The sequence below is a fragment of the Lampris incognitus genome, chromosome 3 (genome assembly GCF_029633865.1).
Source record: "Lampris incognitus isolate fLamInc1 chromosome 3, fLamInc1.hap2, whole genome shotgun sequence".
Classification (NCBI taxonomy): domain Eukaryota; kingdom Metazoa; phylum Chordata; class Actinopteri; order Lampriformes; family Lampridae; genus Lampris; species Lampris incognitus.
In genome coordinates, this window is record NC_079213.1 from 22,887,586 (window position 1) to 22,909,586 (window position 22,001).

Below are 22,001 nucleotides of genomic sequence, written 5' to 3' on the forward strand. Positions count from 1 at the left end.
ACCAGATCTGAACCCCATTGAGCTGTTGTGGGAGCAGCTTGACCGTATGGTACGCAAGAAGTGCCCATCCAACCAATCCAACTTGTGGGAGCTGCTTCTGGAAGCGTGGGGTGCAATTTCTCCAGATTACCTCAACAAATTAACAGCTAGAATGCCAAAGGTCTGCAATGCTGTAATTGCTGCAAATGGAGGATTCTTTGACGAAAGCAAAGTTTGATGTAAAAAAAATCTTATTTCAAATACAAATCATTATTTCTAACCTTGTCAATGTCTTGACTCTATTTTCTATTCATTTCACAACATATGGTGGTGAATAAGTGTGACTTTTCATGGAAAACACAAAATTGTTTGGGTGATCCCAAACTTTTGAACGGTAGTGTATGTAGTAATGTGCCTGACTAGGAATAGACTTACAACTATGCCATCCTAAGGTAATCACACAGCACAGCTGAATTCAGGTTTCGAGATAAGGCTCACTAAGTGAGCTAGGCAACTTCACACAAAACTGCAAAAGCCAACCTATAATGAACTTGACAAACTGACTCCAATACAATATAGCAGCATCACGGGGTGCTGCAATATATAGGGGATGAATAAAGTATTCTGATCACACCACAGTGATGCAATAAACATGTTATGCAAACAGCACATCAAATAAACTCATCCACAAAATATACAGCAACACGCAAACACAACAGATAATACTGCTCAGTGCACAGACATAATCAAATAGTTCTTACCATCAGTTCTTCTTTCTTCACTTTTCCTTTGCAAACTCTGTGATCAAGTCCTCAAAACCCTGCCACTGCAAATGAGCTTGAAGCAACATTACTTTCCACTGTTTGGTCATCCCCGTCTTTGTCCGTTTCTTCTCCCTTTTTTTTTCTCGTCGTTTTCCCTGGCTTGTTGTACCCCTAGCAGAGGCAGTGTGTCGCTGCTGGAGCTAAAGACTTCCAGGCTAACGTTTTCGTTGCTAGCTAGCTGAGGCTGTGCATTGCTGCAACCGATGGTAGACACATGCTAACTTTACTACTTGCTAGCTCGACATCCTCCATCGGAATGCCCTCTTCTTCACTTTATTTAGCTTTTAAAAAAAGGAGCTAATAGCGGGACTTTTTTTTTTATTGTGGCCACTTCGTTCGTTTCCTTTTCCTTTCTTTTGGCAGCCCCGCTGGGCTTTTGGTTAACGCCATCCATTTCCTGCCGCTTGGAAATTTTTCCGGCGCACTTCCGGCCTACCGCCCAATGACTGCTGGGATAGGCTCCGGCATCCCGCGACCCTGAGCAGGATAAGCGCTTTAGATAATGGATGGATGGACTTCTCACTGATACAACCTAACTGATAGTGGGTCAGGTAAAAATTATTTCCACTGTTTTTAACCTTGACTTGGCTTAAGAAAAACTGATCTTGAATCAGTGCAATGTAAGCCACCTGCTCTCTATGCCCGCCCACCTTGACCGTTAGCCAATCATACAGTGTATTGCCACTTGCTTAGCAGTCACCACTTGCCCAGCCATAATCAATCATGAGACTTAATTTTCTTAGAAACAACTTTTATTTCATTCTGAATGGATAATTATCAAGAGAATGGGTCAAGCTTTGTGTCATATCGCCTATCTATGGAGGCCGACACTCTCCCATCGCGTAGGGAGGGCCCTTTTATCCTTAGGGGCCCCTGGGCACATGCCCATGTTGCCCATATGGTAGATCCGGTGTAGCAGTCATACGGGAGGTAGAAATCCTTATTGCAGAAATCCTGCAGCTTCCAGAATCTAAATACAGAAGTTACACAGAATACAGTAGACAGACAGACAGATAGACAGATAGACAGATAGATAGATAGATAGATAGATAGATAGATAGATAGATAGATAGATAGATAGATAGATAGATAGATAGATAGATAGATAGATAGATAGATTCTCATTCTGCTTCTCATCCCGTGCATATAAGCAGTGGTTGCTGAATGGTGGCTACTGAAGCAAAGTGAAGTTCCTGCAGAAACACAGGCCTGGCTGGCCCAGTGTTTTCTTGTAGTTGTCTGAAGTTGTCTCTTAAAGGGGGACCAGGCTGTGCATCTACTCTGATTTGTGCTTTGTTGCCCCCCCCCCCCCCCCCCAATGCTGAATGGAATTGAATTGAACTGATTCGAATTGAAATGAATACGGCGGCACGGTGGCGCAGTGGTTAGCATAGTCGCCTCATAGCATGAAGGTCCTGGGTTCGAGCTCCGGGGTTGTCCAACCTTGGGGGATCATCCCGGGTCATCCTCTGTGTGGAGTTTGCATGTTCTCCCCATGTCTGCGTGGGTTTCCTCCAGGGGCTCCAGTTTCCTCCCACAGTCCAAAGACATGTAGGTCAGGTGAATCGGCTGTACTAAATTGCCCCTAGGTATGAATGCGTGTGCGTGTGTGTGTGTGTGTGTGTGTGTGTGTGTGTGGGTCGGCCCTGTGTGATGGCCTGGCGGCCTGTGTCTCCGTGCCTGCTGCCCAGTGACTGCTGGGATAGGCTCCAGCATCTCCACGGCCCTGAGAACAGGTTAAGCAGTTCTGATAATGGATGGATGGATGGATGGATGAATTGAATTGAAGGCTGAATTAAAGAGGTTGGCATCCAGGTAGTATTCTCCATAGCATAGCACCTTTAAGTTGCCACTTTCCTCCTGATGCTGGGGAGGCAGTGGTAGAAGGTGGCTGCGACTACAGTACTACCGTACTACAGTGCACCCTGTAGTAGTCGGTGGCTGCTTCATACATTTACCAAAAGTCTCCAATAGATGCCGTTGTTGGGTTTTTTTTCTGCACCAGCTCAGAGAATTGGAGCAGAACATCCTTGACCGAAAAAAGCACTTAGAAGAGTTGGCCTGCTTCCACTCCGTGACACGGGGAAGGCAACAAAGTCATCCGTTCTGAACTATAATAGCACAGCATCAGGACTCTACCCATCGCCTAAGAGCTGAGGCCTGGACATGTGCGTGTGTGTGTGCGTGCGTGTGTGTGTGCGTGCGTGTGTGTATGTGTGCGTGTGTGTGTGCAGTATGTTTCAAATGCTACTTGTTAAATGTGTCTCCTACAGCTGGTGAGTGTGTTATTAATTCGCCTGTCGCTTAGTGTGAGACGACACTGCTCGAAAATCACGCTCTCTCTCTCTCTGTCTCCCTCTCTCTCTCTGTCTCTCTCTCTCTGTCTCTCTCTCTCTGTCTCTCTCTCTCACACACACACACACACACACACACACACACACACACACACACACACACACACACACACACACACACACACACATCCACAGCTATCTAACCGGTCTGCATTCAAAAGCCTGGAAAAAAAACAGCCAAAAACTGTTGATCAGACCAGTGCCATTAAAATGATCTCGCAGTGCCACAAACTCATATATTAGTGTGTTTTCTGCGTGTCATACACTGTGTGCGCACACACGCACGCAATAACAATATCTCGTCACCTGCAGATCAGTATGCAATGTGAAACTTCACACCCTCTGAAGCTAAGACCCAGCTGATGCCTCTGCATACACATGCCCACACGCAAAAACACACACGCACACACAAATGCGGACATACAAGCATGCAGACACACCAGTAAATCGATGGTTCCTTCATGGTATCTTGATGTTACATCAACCTGTCGCTTACGGTGGCACAGTAGCCTTTAGTTCACGGAAATAAAATGGCACTTAAGTGTTTTTCAATACATTTCCTCCCAACAGGACACAAAAATAGCTGCTCTTGCCGAGCTGAGAGCCACTGCCATGACCCGGATTCGAACCGGGGTTGCTGCGGCCACAACGCAGAGTACTGACCACTATACGATCACGGCCGGTGAGTTCACAGGCAGTCTTTACACATACTCATAACTGCACACAAGACAACTTGTGTTTACTCTGCAGATATTGGTTAATCATGACTGACTGACTTCCCATTTTCTGCTCAACACTTCATGAATCAAGAGAATAGCTGATACAAGCCAGGTGACCAAGTGCCAGCATGTCACCTGCAACGAGCTGAGGTTTTCTGACCCATTTTTGCCGAGTTTGCCGAGACCAGCCCTGAGCGTACAATAGAGTTTTGGAGCTCTGTATGAGCCGTTGACGAATAGGAGAGAATTATTTCCAAAGAAGAGGACATGCTCAGAACCATCATTAAGAATCTTCATTAGCCCTGTGTTTCAATATGAGGGTCTTTAATCACAGTGGACAGAGATATTGAAAGGAGCTTTATTTTGATAACGAGCTGTCTATAAAAGCCATGGAGACTATGTATTTGACGGGTGAAAAGTCAGATTTTAAATCGACATATGGCACTAAGTTATGTTCCCATACCGGGAGTTGAACCCAGGCCGCCTGGGTGAAAACCAGGAATCCTAACCGCTAGACCATATGGGAATGAAGGCTGCACTGCCACCCAGTGTGTATCTGCAGCAAACTTTTCAAGCACTATTCGGGATATGCATGCAATGTGTTTGTATTTCCTTACACTCATCTTCTGTTTCAACATGAAAAAGAGGAAAGACGGTGATTTTGGCAGGCCACACCAGGGAGGTTAAGTGTAGTGTGAGGACAGGTCACATATCCACAAAACAGGAAGTCCTTTTTGAACCAGAGGAGATTCCAAAGTGGCCGGAGGGGTTGAACGTTACTGAAACCATCATCTACCTACAGAAGAGAAGTTGGTCTAGGGTTGCTATCCCTGTTCCAAATGACAGCAACCATGATATTACCCTCATCCCTCGCACAGTGCTGGGACAGCTACAGCAATTCAAGGCTATTTACCCAGTGGATGTAAGACCAGCCAGTGCGAGTGAACACACAGCCAAAACAGCTAGTGCTAGTGAAAACACAGCCAACACAGACAGTGCTCCTGAAAAGCACAAAGCAAAACACAGACAGCTAGACACAGGCAAACATGATTCAAGGACCCTCCAGTTTCAGTTGATCACCTAACTCCAGGTCAGCAGGAAAAGGTGAGACAGATGCTACAAGAAGAGTGTGCTGCATTTTCAAAAGACAAGAATGATGTGGGATGCATTCCATCCCTGCAGTTCAAAATCAGGCTGAATGACACAACCTCAGTAAGGTGCACCTACACCTCAGTACCCAAACTGCTCCACATGGAGTTGAAGGAGTATTTGGAGGACCTATTGAATAGAGGATGGATTCAGAAATCTCGGTCCCCATGCTCATCACCAATAGTCTGCGTGCGTAAGAAGGATGGGAGTTTGCGTCTGCGCATGGATTACCATCAGCTAAATCAGAAATCCCTTCCTGACCGTCACCCTATCCCTCGAGTGCAGGACCTACTGAACAGTCTCAGTGGGAATGCGTGGTTCTCAGTGCTGCACCAGGGCAAGGCATATCATCAGGGTTTTCTTGAGGAGGGTAGCAGACCACTTACAGCCTTTATAACACCGTGGGGTTTATACAAGTGAAGATCCCCTTCGGCCTGTCCTCAGCTCCAGTAGAGTTCCAGCGCAGTATGGGGGAGTGCCTCGTGGGTTTGAGGGATAAAACATCTCAGCAATATTTGTATGACAATCTTGTCAACAGCAAGTCCTTTGAGGACCATCTGCGTGTCATGAGAGAGGTCTTACGTCGCTATCAAGTATGTGGGGTAAAGCTGACAGCTAAGTGTTTAAAGACAAGGTGAAATTCCTGGGAAATACTGTATCAAAAGATGGCTACTGCATGGATCCTGCAGCACCAGTACAAACGCTCAAAGACCGCAAACCTGAGACTGTGGGAGAACTGAGGAAAATGTTGGGGTTCCTATCGTACTACCGCCCATATATCCCAAACTTCTCATGCATTGCCAAGCCACTGTACAGTCTGTTATCCAATGAAAAGACTCCAGATAATAGGGTCCAAGGATAAAGTGCAAGTAGGAGTAGGGGGAAGTGCAAGAAGTTAGACCAGCTACCCCCAAGCCAGCCGATCACCTGGACAGAACAACACCAGGAAGTGATCTGCCAGCTTATACCTGTTGCGTCCACCACTCCTAGGTTACCCCGACTTTGAGAAGCCGTTTGTGTTGCATTGTGATGCCTCTCAGGAAGGGCTCGGTGCAATACTGTACCAGAGACAACAAAGCAAGCTGGTGGTCATCGGTTATGGGTCGAGAACACTAACTGCTCCAGAAAAGAATTAACACCTCCATTCTGGAAAGTTAGAGTTTTTAGCAATGAAGTAGGCAATTTGTGAGAGATTTCGTGAGTACCTGTATTAGGTGCCCACGTTCATTGTGTACACCGACAATAATCCTTTAGCCTACATTTTGACCACAGCAAAGATGAACTCCACAACACACCGGTGGATTGCTGAGTTTTTGGACTTTAAATCCTCAATTAAGTACCAGCCTGGGAAAGTAAATGGAGATGTCAATGGCTTGTCGCGAATGCCACTGCACATAGAGCAGTACATCCGCATATGCTCACAGGGAATGGAGCCAGAGGTAATAACAACTGTCACACAGGCACCCCAACTTGACTCCCATGAACATGGATGTATCCAGCCATCACTGCAGCATGCCCTGGCGTAGAGTATGAACGAATAACATTCCCAGTGGCCGAAGAAAACACAAGAGGATGATCCCGTCATTGGCAAGGCGCGAGAGTAAGTCATGGCAGGGCAGTGGCCTCATCTGAAGAGACCGGCATGATGACACTTCTGTTCTAGTAAGGGAGAGAAACAAGTTGTAGGTCAACAAAGATGATATCCTGTACAGAAAGTCAGTGGCTCGTGATCAACTAGCGTTGCCCAAAATATTCCATCCGCTGCTCTACAGGGAGCTGGATGAGGAAACAGGGCACCTCGGAGTGGAGCGGACACTCACCTTGATCCATGGTCGATCCTCTTGGCCTCATATTCAAAGAGATGTGGACCATTATGTGACCAAAGTGTGTAGCTGCCTGAAACGGAAGCGTCCGAACAAGCCAACGAGAGCACCGCTGGTTAATGTAGTCACCACATACCCCTCTGAGATGTTTTCAATAGACTATCTGCATCTGGAAAGCTGTAAAGGAGGTTATGAGTATATTCTAGTTATCATAGATCATTTCACGCGCTTTGCCGAGGCATAAACATAAACCAACAAGTCAGCAAAAACCGCTGCTGAAAAGACCTTTGGAGACTTTGTACTCAAGTTTGGTTTTCCTGCCAAGCTGCCTCATGAAAGAGAAATAAAAGATTATTTTCAATTTATGCACACCTGCAAGTTCCTGACATGTGTCCAAGTATGCAACACTCTGCATACACATGCTCACACGCAAAAACACACACTTACATATTGCATGCACACACAAATGCAGGCATACCAGCATGCAGACACACCAGTAAATCGATGGTTTCTTCATGGTACCTTGATGTTACATCAACCTGTCGCTTGCAGCAGCCTAGTAGCCTTCAGTACACGGAAATAAAACGGTTCTTAAGTTATTTACAACAAACTGCCTCTCAAGAGGACACAAAACAGCTGCTCTTGCGAGCTGAAACGGGGGGACAGCCACTGCCGTGACCCGGATTCGAACCGGGGTTGCTGCGGCCACAACGCAGAGTACTGACCACTATACGATCACGGCTGGTCAGTTCACAGGCAGTCTTTACACATACTTATAACTGCACACAAGACAAATTGTGTTTACCCTCCACATATTGGCTAATCATGACTGACTGACTTCCCATTTTCTGCTCAACACTTCATGAATAAAGAGAACAGCTGATACAAGCCAGTTGACCAAGTGCCAGCATATCACCCGCAACAGGCTGAGGTTTTCTGACCCATTTTTGCCGGGTTTTGGAGCTCTGTATGAACCGTTGAAGAATTTTTAATTTATTTTAGCTTTTGGTCTTCATATGTGTATATCTTATACTGTGTTTGCTGTGTTTGTCTGTGTCTGTCTTGCACTGTTTGGTGAAGCCACAGCCCTCATTTCATTTTTAACATGTTCCTGCACATTGTTTTTAATGACAGTAAAGTAAATTGAATTGAATTGAATTGAATAGGAGAGAATTGTTTCCAAAGAAGAGGACACGCTCAGAACCACCGTTAAGAATCTTCATTAGCCCTGTGTTTCAACATGAGGGTCTTTAATAACAGTGGACAGAGATATTGACAGAAGCTGTATTTTGAAACCGAGCTGCCTATAAAAGCCATGGAGACTACCTATTTGATGGGTGAAAAATCAGATTTTAAATCAACATATGGCACTGATGAGGTATCATCTGGACTAAATTATATTCCCATACCGGGAGTCGAACCCGGGCCGCCTGGGTGAAAACCAGGAATCCTAACCGCTAGACCATATGGGACTGAGGACGGCACTGCCACCCAGTGTGTATCTGCAGCCAAGTTTTCAAGTACCAATCGGGACATGCATGCAATGTGTTTGTATTTACTTACACTCATCTGTTGTTTCACGTGAGGGAAGTTGGTAATGGTGGACACTCAATATTATCTGGCAGTGCCATTCAAATGATCTCACAGTGACACAAACACATAGCGTGTGTGTGTGTGTGTGTGTGTGTGTGTGTGTGTGAGAGAGAGAGAGAGAGAGAGAGGGAGAGGGAGAGAGAGCGAAAGAAAGAGAGAGAAAGAAAGAGAGAGAGACTGTGCGCACATACGCAATAACAATTTATATCTCACCACTGGAGCCCTGGAGATCATTATGCAATGTAAAACTTCTCACCCTCTCATAAATTAAGACTCAGCTGATGCCTCTGCAAGCGCATGCGCACACGCAGCAACACACGCATGCTCACGCGCGGCAACACACATATGCATGCACACACAAATGCGGGCATACAAGCGTGCAGGCGCACCAGCAGCGAACCGTGGCTATTGGACCAGGGCCTTTGTTGGGGAAAATAGCAAACATCTAAAAAAAAAAAAAAGCCCCTATATTGCCAACACAAAAGCCCAGTATATAGCCGAGGTCATATGCGTAACGATTTAGTAATTTAGTAACGTCAATAACACCTCTGTGAAAGTAACTTGAAGAGCTGAGACTTGACTGACAGGCCAAACTGTACACGGTGCGTTTAACAAACCAGCAAACGACATGATTATCACGGTGTATGCGACTCACCACCGAAAGCTGCCATACTGTTAACACCTGGAGCACAGCAGCAACGAAGATACTTCACACGTACGGTGGACGCTTGACTACTGAGTGACCAGCGACACATCAGCGCCCATTTAGTCTTGATGGCTACGGACAGGCAGACACTACATATTATATGAATGGTAGTGTACCACATAAATAGTCCAGGAAAAAGACAATCTGACCAAAACAATTTTGCGCAACCTCTCTCGTTATGTGATTGGTGGTCACACGGTCATGTGATTGACCGCTAGCTGGCCGAAGTTAGGCATCAAACGGCCACGCCCCTCCTAAGATGACGTTTGATGGGTGTCCGGGAGGCGTGACGGTTTATTCCGTTGCCTACCAACACGGGGATCTGCGGTTCAAATCCCAGTGTTACCTCCAGCTTGGTCGGGCGTAGTACAGGTTTTGGCCGTGTCTGCGGGTGGGAAGCCGGATGTGGGTATGTGTCCTGGTCGCTGCACGAGCGCCTCCTCTGGTCGGTCGGGGCGCCTGTTCGGGGGGGGAGGGGGAACTGGTGGTAATAGCGTGATCCTCCCACGCACTAACGTCCCCCTGGCGAAACTCCTCACTGTCGGGTAAAAAGAAGCGGCTGGCGACTCCACATGCGTCAGAGGAGGCATGTGGTAGTCTGCAGCCCTCCATGGATCAGCAGAGAAGGGTGGAGCAGAGATCAGGACGGCTCGGAAGAGTAGAGTAATCGGCTCTGTGCATAACTGTAGTCCACTGACTTCCGGTTTCTACTGCAGCGGTCATACCAGTTTCCTGTTTGGTGGCGTGTGCTATTGACAATGGCATATTTTTCGCGACGCCTGCAAGATTTACCGTGGATAAATGTCAGCAACATGCACAGGGTTGTCGACAAACTTTTACCTGCACCTACCAGCAAACTGGTGAAAAGTTTCAAGTTGTACATTGGTGCAGGTGAAAGTTTGTCGACAACTCTGTGCATGTTGATGATATTTATCCATGGTAAATCTTGCAGGCGTCGCGAAAAATATGCCAGTGTCAATAGCACACGCCACCAAACAGGAAACTGGTATGACCGCTGCAGTGGAAACCAGAAGTCAGTGGACTACAGTTATGCACAGAGTCGATTGGCCGGATACAATTGGGGAGAAAAAGGGGGGAAATCCAAAAAAAAAGAAAGATGAAATTTGATTGGTTGATTATGCTATCCTTCCACAGTGTCTTCTTGGCTTTCAGTTGGCAGTACCTTCTCAAACGTCACAGAAGGCCTAGCTGGTGCACAGCAGCCAGTGTTCTCTACCTACGAGCTGCTGGCCAAAAAATTCCTCATTGGCTTTCTCTCGCTAACAGAAGGCACCACTATCACTATGCAGACGGCTGAATTTGAAAGAGTGTGTTTTGTTACATTTAGACTCTTTTGCTCTTTCTTCTGCCTTCTTTTCATTTTTTTTTCTATTAAATTGTTCTGTTTTCAAAATTCGTTATGAGACAGCCAGTACAGGCTAATTTGCAGCACCTCCGCATTTTTTCCCCCGCTGGGGTCGGCGGATATCAATGTTAGTTACCTTATTCTCGATTCGTTCATGGATTAGTTTTCCCCCTAACAAATCGATGAAATACATTTCATCTTCTTGTGTTGTTTTTTTGAAATTCACACTGAACAAGAATTCAAACAGCTAAAACACTTAGCCTTTATCAGCTTGCTAGGAGTCTGTGTTGTACTGCTGCAGCTGCCATGTTTTCAGGCCCAGAGAGCAAAACTGCTGTGGCCCAGACCCGTCCCACACCCAACACTTTCATCCGGCCCACATACCGCGCGGAATGATGGCACTTGGGTGGTCCGCTCCGGTTTGCCAGATCTGGGCTAGAACCAAGCCATAGCAATGCCGCATGTGCCACATATTTGCCAAAGGTGGCCCATATTTGTTTTGTGATATTTGGGCCATATTCACCATTTACCACACGGGCCACTTCAGGGTCACATCCAGATTACAAGTTGCCAAGAGCACCGCATCTTTGCCAGAAAAAGGCTCACATTTGAGTTGGCATATTTGGGCCATATTTGCTATTATACATGTGGGCCACTTCAGGCTCACATCCATTTTGTCAGGGCCAGAAGAAGGCCATCATGTCGCATCATTGTCTGAAGTGGCCCACATCTGGATGCTATCTGGGGGACAAATCCAGGCAAACTCAACATATGAAACACAAAAAAAGTCTTATTTAAAAAGAGAGTCTCTATACTTTTGGATAATATATCACTACCAACCTCAGTGATGTTCAGCTCGGTGTCAGGGTACTTGGTAAATAATTGGTTTCATTGGGCAAAGCTCTTTCAGTCTATACAGCTCACGCCAGCCTGGTTTTGTCTAATATGACATTTGATTTTGACAGAAATATACTTATAAAACGAAGGCATATTCAAACAAATCATGGAAATGAGACTAAGAAAAGCATAGAAAAGTTCAAATAATTTTTTTTTTGAAATGTCCTGACAGTTCCCCCACCGAGATACACACACTCGGAACATACAAACACACGTCACCATGCTCTCCTTTCTGCAGGTGTGCATGAATTTAATGATGGCACATACACATATGCACGTGCGTGCGATCACACACACACACACACACACACACACACACACACGCTCCTTTCTGCAGGATTTTCAGCAGTCTCGGTGTGCTGTTGACAGGGTTTTAAATCTGCTCACAGCCGCCTCTGTCCCCGTGTGTGTGTGTGTGTGTGTGTGTGTGTGTGTGTGTGTGTGTGCGTGCATGTGTGCGCACGCATGCACTAGTTCTGCCATCATCTATATACACCGCCTGGCCTCTGCCATTAGTTACTCTGAAGCCGCACTATGGCAGTGTGGAGCTGTCAGCATTACGGATCCATTATTAAGACAGCTAACATCCTCACCGCTGTGACAGGAAGTCCTCTCTGCCACCATGCTACAGTATGGAGGGCCACTGATAAACATAAAGAACATCCACAGTGATTACAGAGTGAGAGAGAGAGAGAGAGAGAGTGTGTGTGTGTATGTGTGTATGTGTGTGAGAGAGAGTGAGAAAGCGAGTGTGTGTTTGTGTGTGTGAGCGAGAGAGAGAATGAAAGAGAGAGTGTGTTAGAGAGCAAGAGAGTGTGTGTGTGAGAGAGTGTGTGTGTGTGTGCGTGCGTGAGGGAGAGAGAGATTGAAAGAGAGAGGAGAGAGAGAGAATGAAAGAGAAAGAGCGAGAGTGTGTGTGTGTGAGAGAGAGTGTGTGTGTGTGTGTGTGCGTGCGTGAGAATGAAAGAGAAAGAGCGAGAGTGTGTGTGTGAGAGAGCGAGAGAGCGAGAGAGTGTGTGTGTGCATGCGTGAGAGAGAGAGAGAGAGAGAGTGAAAGAGAGAGGAGAGAGAGAGAATGAAAGAGAGAGAGCGAGTGTGTGTGTGAGAGAGTGAGCAAGAGTGTGTGTGTATGTGAGAGAAAGAGAGAGAGCATGTGTGAGAGAGTGAAAGAGAATGAAAGAGAGAGAGTGAGGGTGTGTGTGAGAGAGTGAGAGAGAGTGTGTGTGTATGTGAGAGAGAGTGAAAGAGAGAGAGAATGCATGTGTGAGAGAGAGAGTGAGAGTGTGTGTGTGTGTGTGTGTGTGTGTGTGTGTGTGAGAGAGTGAAAAAAAAAAAGAGAGAGAGAGCTGCAGTATGAGTAGAAACAGAGAGACATTTAAAGTGACCAAACAGAGGGAGACGGACAGAGAGGGAACAGCAAAAAAAGAGAAAGATGTGAACCACTGAGAGGTGGATCAGACATGACGGGTTGATGATAAGAGGTAGGGAGAACGAGAGTGAGGCACAGCAGAGACGGAGAACAGGACTGAGAAAGAGGGGTCCTTTGTTGTACCTGATCCAGCATGAGTCCTATTTTCCTCGCCATCCGAGCCAATTATCCATTTATCTGTTCATTTCCACTCAGGGATCATTCTTCTTCTTCTTCTTTTTCTTTTTTTCCTCCAACCTGGATCTCATTTTTGTACTCTCTGCCATCATACATATCAGTTGATATATCATTTCACTCACCGGCTTCATTGTGGAGATTTTGGACACGGGACCAATGCTGGACGGCCCTGTGATGGCCTGGCGGCCTGTCCAGGGTGTCTCCCCGCCTGCCGCCCAATGCCTGCTGGGATAGGCTCCAGCATCCCCGCGACCCTGGGAGCAGGATAAGCGGTTTGGATAATGGATGGATGGATGGATGGATGGATGGATGGATGGATGGATGGATGGATGGATGGATGGATGGACCACTGCTGGACACAGCTTGTACAACAGCATCTCACAAGGTGTCAGAACGTGGTCTTCAGACATGTCCCCCGATGTCTAAACCACATATTTGGAAGTGAAAGTCAAAAGCTGTCACCCCAAAATCTCCAGTATTTTCAGTGGTCAGTAGCACCACTGAGCTGCTTCCTGGTTCAGCTACCGTGGGTATCCACGCACACAGTTGGGTTTGTATATGTGGCTCCCCTTTACACAAGCTGTCGGGTCAAATCCAGATCTTTGTAAACCTGCTGCAACAGCTGAATATTCACCAAGCTATTACGAGGATAACTGGGCTAAAACGGACTTGTTGAAAGGTGACGCTCATGATCTGTGGCCCCATAACACGCCGTTGTAAAGCTAGTGAGTAAAATCACATCATAATGAAGACCCAAGTTGTGGAGAAACCCCCCCCCCGAATTATCCCTTTAATAAGCACCATGAACGCAACGAACAAGTCACAGCACTGAAACTACAAACAGAAGTGAACTTTCTTTGTAAACTATTTGACCCGCCGCTATTAAACTTCCCTCCCCTGAAACCTCTGATGAGGCTAATTAGGCTATCTAGTCCGGCCTAATCAGCATGACTGGTCATTAAGTATGACAGCATCGCTAATAGTACGCCACCCCCCTTGGCAAATGCCCTCATGGGCCGCCGGTGTGATGGAGATACGGTCCTGCGCGTTTCATCACATCAGACTCGTGTGATCGAACCCGGTCCGCCCGCTCCTGCTGGCAGCTATTGATCGGGTTGACCCGGTCGGCGGGGAAGCAGGTGTTATATAAGAGTTAGCCAACAGGCCCGACTGAGGTCGAGCAGGACACTGAGATATGACAGAACATCTGTGCATGTGTGTGTGCGTGCGTGTGGGTGTGCGTGTGCGTGTGCGTGCGTGTGTGTGTGTTGCACTCGCATAACGCAGTGTCCATGCAGCACGGTGCTGCAGTGTCCGGTGGAATCAGTCCTGTCCAGAGCAGTCAGGGTGATTAATGACTTGCTCTCTCTCCTACCTCACTTCTCTTCACCCCCCCCCCTTGTCCTTTAGTCCTCACTCACTTTTATGCTTTTGCTTTATACATCTTAACTCTGTGCATGTGCATGTCTCTCTCGCTCTTTGTCGGTCTTCTTGTGTTGTTTTTTGTTTTTTTGGACACCCTTCATTCCTTAACTTAGTTGGACAGAGAGACTTTCTTCTCTTGCTCGGTGTGTTGTGTTTTCATGTCAGCGTGCAAGCTTAACTTGGCCAACAGTGAAAAGCGTCGCACTGTGCTGCAACACATTCAGCTCATTAGGATTCATGGGGGGGGGGGTTGTATTCATGAACGACAGTTTCTCTTATTCCCCTCAGTTTGACTCTTTGTTGGTGTGGGTCTGTTGGGATCTGTATGTCAGCCCCCCCCCCCCCCACCACCACCACCACCACCACCACCACCACCTTAACCTTGAATGAATCCCCTGCAATCTTGGCTAGTTTGGGAGATTTTAAATCACACAAATTTCTACCACGAGGCCAATACGCTGAGCTTGATTAAAGGAAATGCAGCTTTCGCCGGTTTCTCATTATTGCATTATTGCATTCTTGCTGGCTGCCAGTAATGGTTTATTCAAATATCGTATGATTCCTTCCTTCTGTTGCGCCGCACATTAGCAAAGCACATTACCAACCAGGAAGAGGCTTTATGATCCAAGGAACACTTCCACGCTTTGTGCACGTTCCCGCCGTGTCCTTTCTGTTTAATGAAAACTTCCTATGACATGACCAGACTGTGTCAGCGCAGCTGATTTATCCTCCAACGGCTCATCTGGACTTCATCAATTAATTTAGCAACACAACCGAAGGGCCTCATAATTGTAGGTGCATACTAATACTGCCAAAGTATGATATTTCACACAATCCAAGGGGCTATTATTATTATTGTGTGTGTGTGTGTGTGTGTGTGTGTGTGTGTGTGTGTGTATATATATATATATATATATATATATATATATATATATATATATATAGACCGATCAGCCAAAACATTAAAACCACCTGCCTAATATCGTGTAGGTCCCCCCTTGTGCCGCCAAAACAGCTCTGACCCGTCGAGGCATGGACTCCACAAGACCTTTGAAGGTGTCCTCTGGTATCTGGCACCACCATGTTAGCAGCAGATCCTCTAAATCCTGTAAGTTGTGAGGTGGGGCCTCCATGGATTGAACTTGTTTTTCCAACACATCCCACAGATGCTTGATCAGATTGCGATCTGGAGAATTTGGAGACCAAGGCAACACCTTGGACTCTGTCATGTTCCTCAAACCATTCCTGAACAATGTGTGCAGTGTGGCAGGGTGCATCATCCTGCTGAAAGAGGCCGCTGCCATCAGGGAATACAGTTGCCATGAAGGGGTGTACCTGGTCTGCAATGATGTTTATGTAGGTGGTACATGTCAAAGTAACATCCACATGAATGCCAGGACCCAAGGTTTCCCAGCAGAGCATTGCCCAGAGCATCACACTGCCTCCACTGGCTTGCCTTCTTCCCATAATGCATCCTGTTGCCATCTCTTCCCCAGGTCAACGACGCACATGCACCCACCTGGCTGTCCACATGATGTAAAAGAAAACATGATTCATCAGACCAGGCCACCTTCTTCGGTTTCTCCATGGTCCAGTTCTGACATCAAGTCTCCATTGTAGGTGCTTTCGGTGGTGGACAGGGGTCATCATGGGCACTCTGACCGGGCTGCGGCTATACAGCCCCATACACAGCAAGCTGTGATGCACTGTGTGTCCTGACACCTGTCTATCATAGACAGCATTAACTTTTTCAGCAATCTGAGCTACAGTAGTTCTTCTGTGGAATCAGACCAGATGGGTTAGCCTTCGCTCCCCACGCACATCAATGAGCCTTGGGCACCCATGACCCTGTCATCAGTTCACTGGTTGTCCTTCCTTGGACCACTTTTGGTAGGTACTGACCACTGCATACAAAGAACACCCCACAAGACCTGCCGATTTGGAGATGTTCTGACCCAGTCGTCTAGCCATCATAATTTGGTCCTTGTCAAAGACACTCAGATCCTTACGCTTGCCCATTTTTGCTGCTTCCAAAGCTCCAACTTCAACAACTGACTGTTCACTCGCTGCCTAATACATCCCACCCCTTGACAGGTGCCATTGTAATGAGATAATCAGTTATTCACTGACCTGTCAGTGGTTTTAAAGTTTTGGCTAATCGGTGTGGTGTGTGTGTGTGTGTGTGTGTGTGTGTGTGTGTGTATACACTACCGTTCAAAAGTTTGGGATCACATTGAAATGTCCATATTTTTGAAGGAAAAGCACTGTACTTTTCAATGAAGATAACTTTAAACTAGTCTTAACTTTAAAGAAATACACTCTATACATTGCTAATGTGGTAAATGACTATTCTAGCTGCAAATGTCTGGTTTTTGGTGCAATATCTACATAGGTGTATAGAGGCCCATTTCAAGCAACTATCACTCCAGTGTTCTAATGGTACAATGTGTTTGCTCATTGGCTCAGAAGGCTAATTGATGATTAGAAAACCCTTGTGCAATCATGTTCACACATCTGAAAACAGTTTAGCTCGTTACAGAAGCTACAAAACTGACCTTCCTTTGAGCAGATTGAGTTTCTGGAGCATCACATTTGTGGGGTCAATTAAACGCTCAAAATGGCCAGAAAAAGAGAACTTTCATCTGAAACTCGACAGTCTATTCTTGTTCTTAGAAATGAAGGCTATTCCATGCGAGAAATTGCTAAGAAATTGAAGATTTCCTACACCGGTGTGTACTACTCCCTTCAGAGGACAGCACAAACAGGCTCTAACCAGAGTAGAAAAAGAAGTGGGAGGCCGCGTTGCACAACTGAGCAAGAAGATAAGTACATTAGAGTCTCTAGTTTGAGAAACAGACGCCTCACAGGTCCCCAACTGGCATCTTCATTAAATAGTACCCGCAAAACACCAGTGTCAACATCTACAGTGAAGAGGCGGCTGCGGGATTCTGGGCTTCAGGGCAGAGTGGCAAAGAAAAAGCCATATCTGAGACTGACCAATAAAAGAAAAAGATTAAGATGGGCAAAAGAACACAGACATTGGACAGAGGAAGACTGGAAAAAAGTGTTGTGGACGGATGAATCCAAGTTTGAGGTGTTTGGATCACAAAGAAGAACGTTTGTGAGACGCAGAACAAATGAAAAGATGCTGGAAGAATGCCTGACGCCATCTGTTAAGCATGGCGGAGGTAATGTGATGGTCTGGGGTTGCTTTGGTGCTGGTAAGGTGGGAGATTTGTACAGGGTAAAAGGGATTCTGAATAAGGAAGGCTATCACTCCATTTTGCAACGCCATGCCATACCCAGTGGACAGCGCTGGATTGGAGCCAATTTCATCCTACAACAGGACAATGACCCTAAACACACCTCCAAATTGTGCAAGAACTATTTAGAGCAGAAGCAGGCAGCTGGTATTCTATCGGTAATGGAGTGGCCAGGGCAGTCACCAGATCTGAACCCCATTGAGCTGTTGTGGGAGCAGCTTGACCGTATGGTACGCAAGAAGTGCCCATCCAACCAATCCAACTTGTGGGAGCTGCTTCTGGAAGCGTGGGGTGCAATTTCTCCAGATTACCTCAACAAATTAACAGCTAGAATGCCAAAGGTCTGCAATGCTGTAATTGCTGCAAATGGAGGATTCTTTGACGAAAGCAAAGTTTGATGTAAAAAAAATCTTATTTCAAATACAAATCATTATTTCTAACCTTGTCAATGTCTTGACTCTATTTTCTATTCATTTCACAACATATGGTGGTGAATAAGTGTGACTTTTCATGGAAAACACAAAATTGTTTGGGTGATCCCAAACTTTTGAACGGTAGTGTATATATATATATATCATAGTCCCACCAGAGTATATGCTCATGTCACTATAGTTCGTCGTCACATAAGACAACTCGTACTATTCTGAGGCTGGATAGTACAGCAAACACCCACTTTGACCAGACTCTCGATGCTCCTTATAAGAAATTATCTGCAACTCTTGGCTATAAAAGCATGTGAATTGGCTTTTGTTTTTGCGTTTTGCTTTGTCTTTTCGTGTCAGCATGTCTTGTTTTTGACCACCCTGTATTATTTGGCTATTAAAGCAGGATCTGAGTTATGAGTAATGTTATGTACTTAAAATAGTTCATTTTTCCCCTCTCTATATCGCTCTTTCCTTGTGTGTGTGTGTGTGTGTGTGTGTGTGTGTATGTGTCGGCGCACAGTTGGATGCTCATAAATAATTCACATCTGCACCATATTAAAGCCAAATCTCCGCATTTGCAGCCACATGCAAGCCATTAATTTCTATCAAATAATGGGAAGATTACAAAACGCCAGCCAGAAGTGCACAGTCAAGTGCAACCTGCTCACCGCTTCAACCCAGATGAGAGGGGAAATTTCCTTAAAGGTGTCTGTTCTGCCAAAACAAAAGATTTCAGATAAATATGTTTTGAAAAATGCCAAGACAAGAACAGACAATGTGATGTTTGAGTGCTTGGTGCGTCGGTCTTTCTGACACAAGTTCTGACAAATTCCTCGCAATCAGTTGAAAAACGGTGAGAAAGGAACAATAATAATTGATTTTTTTTTTCCTTAGAATCCTCTTAAAAAGATTTTTTTTATCAGCAAAGAAACCCCAAGAGAAGAGATAAATCTTATTTTTAACCATTCATGACCCCGATCAGGTCATTTGTCCACGTTTAGCATTAATGCAAAGATCAATTCTTCCTTACACAGGGTAAGAACCAGATTAATCACTATGTCTATTTCTGGGCCATATTGCATTGCTCACTCCCACAAAATTGCAGGTCACGTTGCGGTAAGTACATGAACACGGCTTTTAATGGGAAAAAAATCACATGCTATTACAAAATATGCCATTAGGTGAAGGCTTCCAACCAAAGTGCCTTTTAGTTCCACAAGGGCATTCACTTTTAGCCTGGGTGGCTCCAGGACGGATCGAGCCTCAACTCTGGCTGTGGTAGTGCCATGCACGACCCATGGAGCTATGCAGGGACTCGAGCCCACAACCCTGACAGTGTTAACGCCATGCCACACTAATTAGGTTAAACAGGGAGTTTAACTGTCAATCCCTGGTGACGTTAATGCCATGTTCTGCCTGTTGAGCTACAGACAGATTGGTGCCTTCAACACTGACAGTGGCAGCATCATGCATTTTGCATTTTCATGAGACAGCCTCTGCATGTTTTCGGTGCCAAATCCCATGATGCCTGTGAGAGATGACAGTCCATTTTAAAAGACTTTGCTTGTGTTCATTCTAAAGGTTAACAGAATTGCCTTAAGCTATAGAAGTGGGTCATAAATTACATCCACACTGCAAGTCTCAGCACTCCATTCAGTTTTTTTGCTCAGATCCATGTTTTTGTTGGGCCGTTGACATCATTTTTTTCCATTTGTGGCCAATGTGTGATTCTAGTCTGAACTGGTCACGCTCATATAAATGACAAAATGTGCAACAAGATGTGTCGCCATCACATCCAAGTTAGTGTGCAGCGGAGGCTGGCTTCAAATTCATTATGAAATCACAACCAAGTTCTGGTTTTGGCATGGCTTTGAGCACAGACCAGTTCCATAGATTTGCTTGAACAGACATGTCATTCCAACTGTCGATGAAGTCTAATGCCTCACTGTCCCCCCACTGACCACTTTTGCAGCTGTCCTCCATGTTCATTTAACAGGACAGATTCAATGTCGACATAGAATGAGGTAAAAGTCGCATGAATGCTGATTTTACTCTACAGAATGAGGTTGCATTGCCAAAATCCATACATGTGTCAGGCTGTCAGATTTAGGACCATGTGTGGGAGTGGTGGTATCAACCGCAATTTAAAATATCAGATTTGGGCCAGTTGGGTTTGGGCCATATTTCGTGCAGTGTGAACACAGTCATAGTGATTTAAGAGTATGGTCCCACCTGCTTCTGCAGATCTCAGCCCTCATGATGAACGGATTAATGAGCCGATGCAGTTTTGCGTGTAATGTCTCCATCTACTGGTCATGTAAAGAACTGAAGGAATATGGAGGTCAGTTTCTCAAGACTATAAAACCCACCCCATCTTCCTCCGCGACAGTCGAAATGTTTTCATTTTATGTCTTTGCCAATGCTGTGTTTTTCCAAGAAGGACTGGTTGAGAGTTATATCTCACCTCCAGTTGCAGAGATTTAATGCTGGTTTACAACATGAGCAGATTTACAGGCAGTCTGGCACTGGAGCAATGAATATAAATATTCTTACAATGCTCTTCTTTGTCCACACTAGTTTTATTTTGAAATTAAAAAAGAAATTCAAATCACCACCTTTGCTTATTGTGTGTTCATGTCCCGATGACGATAGTTCTCATTATAATATTACTATCTGCCATTCACACTGGGCAGGGCCAGAGCCTGCTTAGTGTTGTGTGGTTAGAGGACCAGAGGGGGGCGCTACAACACCTCACCAACAACAGGACACAGAGACGCCATGTAAACGGAGCCATTTTTCATATGACGCTGATCGTGGATCAGTCCAAGCGGCTTTATTTGGTCGTTTTATACCTATAATCAGAGCTTTACACTGACCTCTGATCAGGTATCATAGCTCAGCTGGTATAGTAGCAGAAAAAGGTGAAACACAGTGCAAGAGTTCACCTAAAGGACACACACAACACACGTACACATGCACACACACGCACGCATGCACATCAAAATACACACTTGCTTAGTGGTTGCAAGCATATGAGGCAAGTGTCTGGGATGATCTATGACTGCAGTGATTTTGCTGGTGTAGTCTGTTGAGTCAACAGCATTAACGCACAAATTTCAGAACAGATATATCATACATTACAATCTGCGACGTTTTTATTGTATAAAATATATAGCACGCCATATCTGAATGTGACCTAACCAATTATTGTGACAAATATTTACATCTTGAATATACAGTGTAGGTAGTTGGGTTTCGCGGTATGCGCTACAAGCCATCACTTTTAAGCTATTTTTCTGCCAAATGAAATGAATCATAATCAACTCAGATGTCAGATTATCACTTTGAGCAATGTGAACAGCTTGCTGACTCACATTCACAGCTGTTTTATCTGAACAACACCTTGTGTTGTGTCTACACCGAGACGCGTTAGCGTCATCTATAGCCTGCTCTGCTATACATCGATCACTGTAATAATTGCTGGAAGAGGACGTGCTAAAGACAGTTCAGCTGCATTCACCAAGAGTACGTACATGGGGTGTGTATGTGCAAGAGAGAGAGAGCGACAGAGAGAGAGAGAGACAGACAGGAAGAGTTGCATAGTGTGAGTTTGCTTGAGAATTGACCCATGACAACACAGTAGCAACGAACAGTGTGTGTGTGTGTGTGTCATAGAGAGAGCCGAAGAGCAAGAGAAAGCATATGCACATGTGAATTGCCTCAAATCACCACAGTGGCGTTGAATGGTGTGCATGTGTTTGTGAGAGAGAGAGCGAGCGAGAGAGCGAGAGAGCGACAGCAAAAGAGAAAGACAGAGAAACAAACAGACAGGACATAAAAGAGACAAGTTAAAGAGAAACAGAGGAAAACAA

General features: G+C 45.5%; 4 non-coding genes across 4 annotated transcripts; all 4 read right to left on the reverse strand.

Moving 5' to 3' along the window:
* Positions 1-3,765: 3,765 nt before the first annotated feature.
* Positions 3,766-3,837, reverse strand: trnah-gug (transfer RNA histidin (anticodon GUG)). The gene has a single exon. It is a non-coding gene; the product is annotated as a tRNA-His (tRNA).
* A 493-nt stretch (positions 3,838-4,330) lies between these two features.
* On the reverse strand, positions 4,331-4,402 carry trnae-uuc (transfer RNA glutamic acid (anticodon UUC)). Its single transcript has one exon. It is a non-coding gene; the product is annotated as a tRNA-Glu (tRNA).
* A 3,116-nt stretch (positions 4,403-7,518) lies between these two features.
* On the reverse strand, positions 7,519-7,590 carry trnah-gug (transfer RNA histidin (anticodon GUG)). Its single transcript has one exon. It is a non-coding gene; the product is annotated as a tRNA-His (tRNA).
* Positions 7,591-8,248: 658 nt separating this feature from the next.
* trnae-uuc (transfer RNA glutamic acid (anticodon UUC)) lies at positions 8,249-8,320 on the reverse strand. Its single transcript has one exon. It is a non-coding gene; the product is annotated as a tRNA-Glu (tRNA).
* Between the last annotated feature and the right edge of the window lie 13,681 nt (positions 8,321-22,001).